This window comes from Symphalangus syndactylus, chromosome 14, assembly GCF_028878055.3.
Source record: "Symphalangus syndactylus isolate Jambi chromosome 14, NHGRI_mSymSyn1-v2.1_pri, whole genome shotgun sequence".
NCBI classification, from domain to species: domain Eukaryota; kingdom Metazoa; phylum Chordata; class Mammalia; order Primates; family Hylobatidae; genus Symphalangus; species Symphalangus syndactylus.
In genome coordinates this window covers 33,919,023-33,932,859 of record NC_072436.2, presented here as the reverse complement: position 1 = coordinate 33,932,859, position 13,837 = coordinate 33,919,023, and the positions used below count along the sequence as shown (strand labels likewise).

General features: G+C 37.4%; 1 pseudogene; it reads right to left on the bottom strand.

Moving 5' to 3' along the window:
• Window positions 1–12,497: 12,497 nt before the first annotated feature.
• LOC129462550 (dihydrofolate reductase-like) lies at window positions 12,498–13,087 on the bottom strand (annotated as a pseudogene).
• Window positions 13,088–13,837: the final 750 nt, after the last annotated feature.

Below are 13,837 nucleotides of genomic sequence, written 5' to 3'. Positions count from 1 at the left end.
ATAGGGACTGTTCCCCTTATGTAATATGCTAATAACATTCTACATTTTGCCAAAATAAATATGTCATAAAATACCACATCTTTGTTTCTTTTTTTTTTTTTTTTGAAGAATTAGATCTATTTTATTCATTTACTTGGCAAGTTCAGGCTAGTTTTCACTATAATATTACTATAACTTTTTAAAAATTTTTACTTTAAGTTGTGGGATACAAGTGCAGAATGTGCAGCTTTACATGTGCCATGGTGGTTTGCTGCACCTTTCAACCTGTCACCTAGGTTTTAAGCCCCTGGTGCATCAGATATTTGTCCTAATGCTCTCCCTCCCATTTCCCCCCACCTCCCAACAGCCTCCGGTGTGCGATGTTCCCTTCCTGTGGCCACGTGTTCTCATTGCTCAACTCCCACTTATGAGTGAGAACATGCAGTGTTTGGTTTTCTGTTCCTGTGGTAGTTTGATGAGGATGATGGTTTCCAGCTTCATCCATGTCCCTGCAAAGGACATGAACTCATTAATTTTATGGTTGTGTAGTATTCCATGGTGTATATGTGTCACATTTTCTTTATCCAGTCTATCATTGATGGGCATTTGGGTTGGTTCCAAGTCTTTGCTATTGTGAATAGTGCTGCAATAAATGTAAGTGTGTATATGACTTTATAGTGTAATGATTTATAATCTTTTGGGTATATACCCAGTAATGGGATTGCTGGGTCAAATGGTATTTCTGGTTCTAGATCCTTGAGGAATCGCCACACTGTCTTCCACAATGGTTGAACTAATTTACACTCCCACCAACATTTGTGAGGCTTTTTATTTCAGGTATATTAACCATCAAATTTGGTGAGTGGCTGATCTGTTGATTTTCATTGGTTGATTGTTAACTGTATGGTCCTTGAATATAACTGTTTGTTCCAAACTTTTTGAGGACTTCATTGATAATATGTGTCACAGAGCTTGTTTTTTGCTTTGGTAACACTCCGTTTGTCACCTACAGTATAATCTTCACTTAAACACACTTAATGCTTAACATACACAAAGTGGCATATGGCATATTTATAGATATCAATATGCTGTCTACAGGCTGTAAGATTTTCAAGTTTTTGGCTAGACACAAATTTTCAAACATTGTCACATTCTGCTATGATTACTTTTCCTTTACTGCAGAACTCATGTGCTCAGATGATAAACACATAATGCATTAGCTATTCCTATACACAATGATGGATGGGGATTTGGGAGAGGATGTTCCACCTCATTGAAAAGGATAATTTTAACACCGACACTACCAGTACATAATGATAATTAAAAAGAAACCAGTTTTTAGTTTTATCGTTGTTTTTAAATTCCTTAACGATGTACTTTTTCCTTGTCTATACCTGAAGTGGACCTTGTCTACCCTCACTCTCATTGAGCCACAGCCAGACTATAATATTTGTCTTACTATTAGTATTTTAGTCACTTCTTCACTCGGTTTGTGAGGTATGGATTTCTACCTGAAGGTTATGGAGATAGCCCAACACATTGCACCTGATGCTGGACAAATGAGAAAGACAGCAATTTATTTCTCACACACACAGCCTGGGGCAAGACAACACCAAATGCCACACAGGACAACATGAAGGTTGCATTTGGAAGCAGAGTGAAGCTGGAGTTTGGGAAGGCAGATTTGCAGTATCAAGAAGGTGAGGTGTTATTTAGTTCCCATGGGAGGATATAATAGGTTAGTTTGCATAATTCTGTGGGCTGGCAAAAAGCTGAGACCTGCTACTCAGGAATAATCAGGAACTGTGCCTTATCCCTTTGATAAAGAGGGCTTTTTGGCTGGGGACCTTGCCCAAGGAAGCAGAGTGGAGAGGGGAATTTGTGGCCAGGCCATTTGAAGCTCTCTGTTTTACCAATTTTACTTGACAGCACATAATATTGAGCTTTAATTTTAGGACTCAAAACACAATGAGGAATCAAAAAGTTTCTGAAGATAAAATTTTTTGAGATTCCTGTTACACTTAATAATTGTGTAATAAAATAAAATTAAATATTTTATTAATATTAATAGATATCAGAAGTTTATTGATTCATCAGCATTAACCAATTTTTATCATAATAATAAAATTACAATTATGAGTTTCAGGTCATTGTTAACTAATAGATGCGTCATCTACTTGTAAAAAAAATTTAAAATCTTATTTATATTTTTATTCTTTATTTTGAGATCATTCAATTTTATTTTATTTATTTTTTTCTTCAACTTTTATTTTAAGTTCCGGGGTACATGTGCAGGATGTTCAGGTTTGTTACACAGGTAAACATGTGTCAGGGTGGTTTGCTGCACAGATCAACCCATCACCTAGGTAATTAAGCCGAGCATCCATTAACTATTCTTCTAGACGCTTTCTCTGCGTGCCCTCCCCAACTGGCCCCAATGTGTATTGTTCCCCTGACAAGTGTTCATATGTTCTTATCCTTCAGCTCCCACTTATAAGTGAGAACATGCTGTGTTTGTTTTTCTATTCTTGCATTAGTTTGCTGAGGATAACGACTTCCAGCTCCATCCGTGTCCCTGCAAAAACATGATCTCATTCCTTTTTGCAGCTGCCTAGTATTCCATGGTGCATATGTACCATATCTTCTTTATCCAGTCTATCATGGATGGTCATTTGGGTTGATTCCATGTCTTTGCTATTGTGAATAGTGTTGCAGTGAACATACGTCTTAATAATAGAATGATTTCTATTCCTTTGGGTAATGGGATTGCTGGGTCAAATGGTATTTCTGGTCTAGATTTTTGAGGAATTGCCACACTGTCTTCCACAATGGTTAAACTAATTTACTTTCCAACCAACAGGATAACAGTGTTCCTTTTTTCTCTGCAACCTTGCAAGCATCTGTTGTTTCTTTACTTTTAATAATCACCATTCTGACTGGTGTGAGATGGTGTATCATTCGTGGTTTTGATTTGAGTTTTTCTAATTATCAGTGATGTTGAGCTTTTTCTGATGTGTTTGTTGGCCATATGAATGTCTTCTTTTGAGAAGTGTCTGCCTGTTCATGTCCTTTACCCACTTTTTAATTTTTTTTTCTTTTCTGGTAAATTTCTTTAAGTTCCTTGTAGATTCTGGATATTAGGCCAGATGGTTAGATTGCAAAAATTTTCTCCCATTCTGTAGGTTGTTTTTTTACTTTGATGATGGTTTTTTGTGCTGTGAAGAAGCTCTTTAGTTTAATTAGATCTCATTTGTCAATCTTTGCTTTTGTTGCAATTGCTTTTGGTGTTTTGTCATAAAATCTTTGCCTGTGCTTATGTCCTAAATGGTGTTGCTTGGGTTTTCTTCTAGGGATTTTATGGTTTGGGGTTTTACATTGAAATCTTTAATCCACCTTGAGTTAATTTTTGTATAAGGTGTAAGGAAGGGGTCCAGTTTCAATTTTCTGCATATGGCTAGTCAGTTCTCCCAGATCCATTTATTAAATAGAGAATCCTTTTCCCATTGCTTGTTTTTGTCAGGTTTGTCAAAGATCAGATGAGTGTAGGTGTTCAGTCTTATTTCTGAGTTATCTATTATGTACGATTTGTCTATTTTTCTACCAGTACAATGCTGTTTTGTTTACTGTAGCCTTGTAGTATAGTTTGAAGTTGTGTAGCGTGATGCCTCCAGCTTTGTTCTTTTTGCTTAGGATTGCCTTGGCTATACAGGTTCTTTTTTGATTACATATGAATTTTAACATTTTTTTTCTGATTATGTGAAGAATGTCAATGTTAGTTTAATGGGAATAGCATTGAATCTATAAATTACTTTGGGCAATACAGCCATTTTTACAATATTGATTCTTCCTATCCATGAGCATGGAAAGTGTTTCCATTTGTTTATGTCCTCTCTGATTTCCTTGAGCAGTGGTTTGTAGTTCTCCTTGAAGACGTCCTTCATTTCCCTTTTTAGCTATATTTCTAGGTATTTTATTCTCTTTGTAGCAATTGTGAGTGGGAGCTCATTCGTGATTTGCCACTCAGCTGGACTGTTGTTAATACATACATAGGAATGCTAGCGATATTTGCACATTGACCTTGTATCCGGAGACTTTGTTGAAGTTGCCTATCAGTTTAAGGAGTTTTCAGGCTAAGAAAATTGGGTTTTCTAGATATAAGATTATGTCATCTGCAAACAAAGATAATTTGACTTCTTCTCTACCTATTTGAATATGCTTTATTTCTTTCTCCTGCCTCATTGCCCTGGCCAGAACTTCCGGTACTATGTTGAATGTAGTGGTGAGAGAAGGCAACTTTTTCTTGTGCCAGTTTTCAAGGGTAATGCTTCCAGCTTTTGCCCATTCAGTATGATATTGGTTGTGTTTTTTTTTCATATATGGCTGTTACTATTTTGAGGCATGTTCCTTCAATACCTAGTTTCTTAAAAGTTTGTAACATGAAGTGATGTTGAATTTTATTGAAGGTTTTTCTGTATCTACTAAGATAACCATGTGGTTTTTGCTTTAGTTCTGTCTATGTAACGAACTAGATTTATTGATTTCCATATGTTGAACCAACCTTGCATCCTGGGGATGAAGCTGACTTGACCATGGTGGATAAGCTTTTTGATGTGCTGCTACATTTGATTTGCCAGTGTTTTATTGAGGATTTTTGCATTGATGCTCATCATGGATGTTGGCCTGAATGAAGTTTTTGATGTCGTTGTTGTTGTTGTATCTCTGCCAGGTTTTAGCATCAGGATGACGCTGGCCTCATAAAATGAGTTAGGGGAGAGTCCCTCCTTTTCAATTGCTTGCAATAGTTTCAGGAGAAATGCTACCAGCTCCTGTCTGTACCTCTGGTAGAAGTCAGCTGTAAATATGTCTGTTTCTGGGCTTTTGGGCTGGTAGGCTATTTATTACTGCCCTAATTTCAGAACTTATTATTGATTGATTTAGGGATTCAGTTTCTTCCTGATTCAGTCTTGGTGGAGTGTAATGCCTCCAGAAATTTATCACTTTCTTCTAGATTTTCTGGTTTGTTTGCACAGGGGTTATTATAGTGTTCTCTGTTTTCATTGACTGTATTCCTGTGGGGTCACTGGTGATATCTCCCTTATCGTTTCTGATTGCGTCTATTTGATTCTTCTCTCTTTTCTCCTTTATTATTTAAGCCAGTGTTCTATCTTTTATTAATATTTTTCAAAAAAAAGCTTCTTTATTCATTCATTTTTTGAAGGGTTTTTCATGTCTCTGTCTGCTTCACTTCCACTCTGATCTTGGTTATTTCGTGTCTTATGCTAGCTTTGGGGTTTGTTTGCTCTTGATTTTCCAGTTCTTATAGTTGTGATGTTAGGTTGTCAACTTGAGATCTTTCTAGCTTTTCAATGTAGACATTTAGTGCTGTAAATTTCCCTCTTAACACTGCTTTAGCTGCATCACAGATATTCTGGTACATTGTCTTTCTGTTCTTATTAGTTTCAAATAACTTCTTGATTGGTTCCTTAATTTCATTATTTACCCAGGAGTCATAGAGGAGCATGTTGTTCCATTTCCATGTAGTTGTGTGGTTTTGAGTGAGTTTCTTAATTTTGAGTTCTAATTTGATTGTGCTGTAGTCTGAGTTACGCTTGGTTATGATTTCACTTCTTTTGCATTTGCTGAGGAGTGTTTTACTTCCAATTATGTGACCAATTTTAGAGTGTCATGTGGTTATAAGAAGAATGCATATTCTGTTGTCTTTGGATAAAGAGTTCTACAGTGATCTATCAGGTCCACTTGATCTAGAGTTGAGTTCAAGTCCTGAATATCTTTGTTAATTTTCTGTCTCAATGATCTGTCTAATACTGTCAGTGGGGTGTTAAAGACTCCCACTATTATTGTCTTTGTTAATTTTCTGTCTCAATGATCTGTCTAATGTTGTCAGTGGGGTGCTAAAGTGTCCCACTATTATTGTATGGGAGTCAAAGTCTCTTCGTAGGTCTTTAAGAATTTGCTTTATGAATCTAGGTGCTCCTGTGTTAAGTGCATATATATTTAGGTTAGTTAGGTTAGTTAGTTCTTCTTGTTGAATTGAACTCTTTACCATTATGTAATGCCCTTCTTTGTCTTCTGTGATCTTTGTTTGTTTAATGTCTGTTTTTTCAGGATTGCAACCCCATCGCTTTTCTGCTTTCCAATTGCCTGGTAAAATTTCCACCATCACGGCTTTATTTTGAGTCTATGTGTGTCTTTGCATGTGAGATGGGCCAATTCTTGAGTACAATATATCGATGAGTCTTGACTCTTTATCCAGCTTGTCATTCTGTATCTTTTAATTGGGGTATTTAGCCCATTGATATTAAGGTTAATCCTGTCATTATAATACTGGCTGGTTATTTTGCAGATTTGTTTATGTAGTTAATTCATAATGTCACTGATCTGTGTACTTCAGTATGCTTTTTTAGTGGCTGGTAATGTTTTTTTTCTTTCCATATTTAGTGCTTCCTTCAGGATCTCTTGCATTGCAGGCCTAGTGGAGATGAATTCCCTCAGCATTTGATTTTCTAAAAAGGATTTTATTTCTCCTTCATTTATGAAGCTTGGTTTACCCAGATATGAAACTCTAAGTTGGAAAATCTTTAAGATTGTTCAATCTGGCTCCCAATCTCTTCTGGCTTGTAGGGTTTCTACTGAGAGTTTTGCTTTTATTCTGATGGTCTTTCCTTTGTAGGTTACCTAGCCTTTGTCTCTGGCTGCCTTTAACATTTTTTCTTAATTTTGACTTTGGAGAATCTGATGATTATATGTCTTGGGGTTGATCTTCTCATGGAATATCTTACTTGAGTTCTCTGGATTTCCTGAGTTTGAATGTTGGCTTGTCTTGCTAGGTTGGGGGATTTCTCCTGGATGATATCCTGATGCATGTTTTCCAACTTGGTTCTTTTCTCTCCATCTCTTTAAGGTACCCCATTCAGTCATAGGTTAGGTCTTTTTGCATAATCCCATAATTCCCAGATGTTTTGTTCATTTCTTTTTATTATTTTTTTCCCTATTCTTGTCTGCCTGTCTTATTTCAGGAAGATAGTCTTCAAGCTCTGAGATTCTTTCCTCTGCTTAATCTAATCAGCTATTAATACTTGTCATTGCACTTTGGGAGACTGAGAGTGGATCACCTGAGGTCAGGCATTCAAGACCAGCCTGACCAACATAAAGAAACCCCTATCTTTACTAAAAATACAAAAATAAGCCAGGCATGATGGTGCATACCTGTAATCCCAGCTACTTGGGAGGCTGAGGCACGAGAATCACTTGAACCTGGGAGGCAGAAGTTGCAGTGAGCCGTGATCATGCCACTGCACTCAGGCTTGGGTGACAGAGCAAGACTCTGTCTCAAAAAAAAAAAAAAAAAAAAAACCACGACTATGACCTGCCACATAATGCAGCTAACTTTCACCTAGTTAGTAAATTTACTAACTTTCACCTAGTTACTAAATAGAGAAGTAGGCCAGACCATGGGTGAATACTCCTGACTTCCGTTCCACTCAAATAGTGGTCCATGACTAACAGTTTCTGCATCATGAGACAGCTTATTAGAAAAATAGAATCTCAGGCCTTACAGACTTACTGACTCCTAATCTGGCTTTTTAAACAAAATTCTTAGTTTTTATATCAAAGTTTGACCAACACTTTATGTGGCCATGCTTCATTGAATGGATATATTTAAACCACTGTCAACAGGTCATACAGGGACTCTGGGTAAGCAATGATTCCATTGAGGTGGAATACAGTTGGTTAGAGAAGTGCTTTTGGAGGAAATAAAAAGAGAATCAGATTTGGCTGTCCCAAGAATTCTATTCTTGAACAAATGAGTCAGAGAAGTAGAATTAGAATAAAGAAGCTTCTCAGTTTACTTAATTTTAGAAGAAAGATTTATTATGTCCTGGATACCTTAAGTATTGAAATAAAACATTGAGAACAATGTACGTGTTCTTTGCCTTCATTTGAGAAATACAGCACATAAAGTCTATCATTTTTAAAATAAGGAATGTACTAACGTGCAATAATTCATGGAACTTTTAAAACATATCCTTGGCCAACCCAAGGTATTTTAACCATAGATATGATATGCAATCAAAGTTTATATATTTTTAAATATACAGAAGTTTGAATAGAGAACCATTGGCATATTGAATCAACTGTATTAATTATACTTACTGCTATTCCAGTGAAGTTGCCAAATTAATGACAAGTCATATGTTTTTTAATGATCTATTTCTCACACTTTCTCTTAAGTAAAATAATTTTTTGTCTTAAATTTTCTAAATTGGAATGAGTTTTGCCCTATAATATCCTTTCTCAAGTCATGGTTTGCTGTCTGAATGTTTCCTCAGAAATACAGATGTTTTGTTTGTTTGTTTTTATTGAGACAAGGTCTTACTCTGTCACCCAGGCTGTAGTACAGTGGTGCAATCACAGCTTACTGCAGCCTTGAACTCCTGGACTCAAGTGATCCTCCTGCCTCAGCTTCCCTCCTGCCTCAGCCTCCCAAGTAGCTGGAACTACATGTGTGTGCCACCACACCTGGTTGATTTTTTTTTTTTTAGAGATGGGTCTCATTGTCTTAATAATGTTAATAATGTGTTAACAATACAAAGTTTTAATAGAAAGTTTTCAGTAGTACAAACCAGAAGAGGATGAGGAAGAAGGAGGAGGAGGAGAAAAAGAAGGAAGGTAGGAGGAGACAAGGAAAGGAAGAAAGGAGGGAAGAAAAGAAGGCTGAAAAATAGGAAGGAGGAAGAATAGAAGAGAGAAGGAAGAGAGGGAATAAAAAAATGGGGAAAAGGAGAAATCAGATGAAGAAAAAGTTGGAGAAGGAGGACAGAAAATAAAAGAAAAGAAAAAAATAAAGAAGAGAAAGATAAAACAGAAAAAGGGAAGAAAAAAAACAAAGGAAGAATACTACAATTTCTATTGAATTATCTGTTGATTTCTTTCTTATGCTGCAGTTTAGCACCGAAGAAGAAAATCTTCAGTGCCAACCTCCTGAGATCTACATCATTTAGTCTGCCAAGTTGAAGTGACAAATTCTTTCCCTTTACCTTTTTTGTATTATTATTATTTTCACAGAATTCAGTGGTGTTGGAAATGTGACATCTGTGGGTTGACTGTCCAAAATGTAAAGTAAAAAGGTTTATCTGGTGAAGCCATATGTGTCCCAGATGAAATGTTCTAAAAGAGAGCATTTCATGAGAATGAGGATTTTAGGCATAACTCTGAAGATTTTGCCGTTAGTCAGTTCCTTGCCTCCTGGGGTCACTAGTTCTCAGCTTCATGGCATTTTGTGATTTTATGTTAAGCTTCTTTCAGACTGGTGATGATCAACAATATTAATATATATAGAACAACCTAATGATTACTCATATAGCAACCAACTAGACTCCTCAAAGTTACAAATGATATTAAATATTTTTAAATGTGTGCATGAAATAGCATATGCATATATGCACACACATCTCTCAATGTGTGCCAAATAGCCTGTCTTACATCTACTGCCATACCCAGAGAATGAAAATAAAAATTCACATACCATTCTAGAGCCATGATACGATTTTCAGCCAGTGAAGAATGACTGTGTATTTATTTATTTCTACTTGCTGAGGCCTGATAATTGTCTGACATATTTTTGAACTGACTTTATTTATTTTATTTTTTATTTTTATTTTTTTTGAATGAGTGTAACTTTTTATTAAGATAGAATTATTTTCATTAAAGAAATACATGCAAATGAATCAAATGGCTCCAAAAGTCTTACAGTGAAAACAACAGTCCTGGCAGTTGTTCTTTCCAGAGGCAAGCACTTTTCATTCTCTTAGTTTTTCCTTCTGGTAGTTACTTTAGTGGGTTTTTCCAAATTATTATTTTTTTAGTTTTTCAAATGAATGCATATATTAATAATGTAATTTTAAAAAGCCTCTTCAGTTTACAATACATCCTAACAGTCCCTTGCCCCATCCCTTCTAATCCTCCAGAGCAATGACTTTTAACTCTTTTAGCAATGTCTTCTATTTTTTCCTTACATAACTACTTAATCACTTCTTGATTATTTTATACATTATATAGTGATTTCTTGATATGACAGATGAGGATTTAGCTCCTACATCATCACTATCTTCACTTTTCCTCCCATATTGTCCCAAAGTGGTTACCAGATTTAGGGGATAAGCAGTCACCGCATCATTATGACTATGAACATATTGCTCACTGTTGAGAAAAACAGCATATTATGCTCTTACTTCCTATCCTGTACTTCTTTCTGCCCTAGAATTAATGATTGACTAACCAACCCTTCCCTCTTATTTTTTTACTTTTGCTTTATCTTCAATGAACTTCTTCCCAAATGCTCCAAATCTGGCAATAACCTATTATTATTTTTAAGAGAAGGCATCTCACTATGGTGGCCAGGCTGGTCTGGAACTCTTAGGCTCAAGCCATCCTCTTGCTTAGCCTCCTGAGTAGCTGAGACTACAATCATGGCCATTCTACCCAGCTAAGGTATTAATATTTTTACTGCTTCTTTTTACAGCCAGCTCCATAGCTGAAATATTGCCTGTGTTGGATGCTATTTGCTGGATCTGTGTCATTCTCTGGTTTGTGTACTCCTTCATTTTGCTGGAGCATTTTCTCCAATAGCTTCCCAAGAAAAAGTACATGGAGATAACCCCTGAGTCTTTGCTTGTCTAAAAATGTATTATTTTACCTTCACCCTTGATTATTTGGCTGAATAGATTTATCAGTTGAAAATAACTTTCTTTCTAGAATTCTGAAGGCATTGTTCCATTGTTTTCAGATTCTTTTTTGAGACAGGGTCTCTTCTGTCACCCAGGCTGGAGTGCAGTGGCAAAATCACGAATCACTGCAGCCTTGAACTCAAGGGCTCAGTTGATCCTTCCATCTCAGTTCCCCTAGTGGGTGGGACTACAGGTGTGCACTACAATGCCCAGCTAATTTTTGTACTTTTTGTAGAGACGGGGCTCACCATGTTGCCCAAGCTGGTCTCAAGTGATCTGCCTGCCTCAGCCTACCAAAGTGCAGGGATTACAGGGTGAGCCACTGTGCCCGGCCAGTTTTTCTTGTATTCTCACTCTACTTCCTTCATTTCTCAAAGGCATCTCAAACTCAGTGGGCTCAAAACCAAAGTTAAACTCCATCAGAATACCCTGCTACTTCCAGCTTTGAAATATATCTTAAATCACAATTTCGTACTACATGCAGCCCTTTGGTTCAAACTACCATCATCCCTCACTTGAACTTAGAATTGGTTTTCCTGCTTCTGTGTTTTTTTAAATTATAAACTGTTTCAAAGAAACCATGTGTGGCTTTATACTTTTTACTACACAAAAAGTATGAAGATCTGCCAGGTGCGGTGGCTCACGCCTGTAATCTGAGCACTCTGGGAGGCCGAGGCGTGGGGATCACTTGAGATCAGGGGTTTGAGACCAGACTGACCAACACAGTGAAATCCCATCCCCACCGAAAACACAAAATCAGCTAGGTGTGGTGGCCTGCGCCTGTAGTCCCAGCTACTCAGGAACCTGAGGCAGGAGAATCACTTGAACCTGGGAAAGCGGAAGCTGCAGTGAGCCGAAGTCGCAACACTGCAGTCTGCCTGGGGAACAAAAGTGACGCTCTGTCTGAAAAAAAGAAAAAATAGTATGAAGAGCTTACATACTTAAACATGGAATTGCTTTAAGTGTTTGGCATTCACTGTTCCCGTGCATGCCAGCAACTTCTTATTGCAAACACTTGGGACTTGCTATAGAGCAGCTGGAATACTTTCCGCCCACATGCAGGACAGGCAGCTGACAACCAAGGAGTGGGTGATAAATACTCCAGCTTTCTCCCCTCGGTTTCCCTGTATCTCAGCAGTATGAAGCTTGTTACCAATGAGAACCTGCTTGCTGACTTTAAACTGGTTTCCTTACCTTCTCAGTTCCATTTTTCCGTACCTCAATTGATGATTTCTGGTAAGACCTAGCAAATTGCTTTCACTGAAATTTCAGTCTTGGAATCTGCTTTGGGTTCCCCAATCTGAGACAGAAATATATTCATTTTTCGATCACTGGACTTCCAGGTTGTTTTCAATTTTTTCACTGTTACAAACAAGGCTGCAACATTTGTCTACAAACCTCTGGATACACACATAGGAAGTTTTTGGTATTTCCCACTAGTGAAACTGCTCACTGGAAGGGTATGTGCATCTTCATTTTTAATAAACACTACAACATTTGAAAAGCATGAAAATGTCAAGGACTGGCAAGAGTGCCACATGTGATGGGTGTGGAATGGCAGCTCACTGTAGCAGGTGCTGGGGACTCAGTCAGGGTCTTGGGGAAGCACTTAGTTATAGCAAGAATGTTTCATAAATGGTATCGGATATAGTCTAGGTTACTGGGGAATAAAAACACATTGCTTAGAAATAATTATCCATAGATCTAAAGTCAACAAAAGTATTTTTTTTCCTAATGTAAAAATACCTACTTTTTTCAGAGGGAGGGGAACAACTTAAACCAGACAACACGTTCATATTAATCATTCTTCTCATGTACTTCAAACTTGTACTTAATGCCTTTCTCCTCCTGGACATCAGAGAAAACACCTGGGTATTCTGGCAGAAGTTTATATTTCTCCAAATCAATTTCTGAAAAAAACGTGTCGCTTTCAAAGTCCTGCATGATCCTTGTCGCAAATAGTTTAAGATTGCTTGAGTGATTCATGGATTCCTTATAAAATAGAACTACCACCAACTATCCAAATCATGTCTACTTTATTTGCTAATTCTGGTTATTAAGTTTTAAGGCATCATCCAGACTTCTCGCAAGAAATTGAGCTCCTTGTGGAGGTTCTTGAGGTCTCTCCTGAGAACTAAATTCATTCTATTCTTTAAAGGTCGATCATTCTCAGGAATGGAGAACCAGATCTTCCTACCTATAAACACCAAATTCTGTTTACCTTCTACTGAAGAGGTTGTGGTCATTCTCTGGAAATACACGAATTCATTCCTGAGCGGCGGCCAGGGCAGGTCCCCGTTCTTGCCGATGCCCATGTTCTGGAAGGACACAGTGACAATGCAGTTTAGCAAACGAACCATGACAGCAGCGATGAACACCTCCGAGCCTGCTCACTACACCAAGATGCACTGCCAAGATTGGCCTATTTTATTTTATTTTATTTTATTTTTTATTTTTTATTTCTTATTTTTTTTGAGACAGAGTCTCGCTCTATCGCCCAGGCTGGAGTGCAGTGGCGCAATCTCGGCTCACTGCAAGCTCCGCCTCCCGGGTTCACGCCATTCTCCTGCCTCAGCCTCTCCGAGTCTGGGACTACAGGCGCCCGCCACCACGCCCGGCTAATTTTTTTGTGTGTTTTTAGTAGAGACGGGGTTTCACTGTGGTCTCGATCTCCTGACCTCGTGATCCGCCCGCCTCGGCCTCCCAAAGTGCTGGGATTACAAGCGTGAGCCACCGCCCCCAGACTCCTATTTTATTTTTTAATTGACAACTAATAATTGTACACATCCATGAGGTTTATAGTGATGTCTCAATACACATAATGTATAGTGACCTGATGAGGATAATTAGTATATCCACCATTTTAAACATTTATCTTTTTTGTGTTGGAAATGTTCAATATTCTCCTTCTAGCTACTTAAAACTATTTAATATATATTTGTTAACTATAATAATTCTACAGTGCTATAAATCCTAATAATAGACAAATAATGTGGCTTCTTTCAGCTTATGTATAAGCTAAAAAGGCAGTACATGTCAGGATATGAGTAATACTGAATTTACATGTCAGAATATAACTGATACTGAACATAACCTTGCTTCTCTTCCAG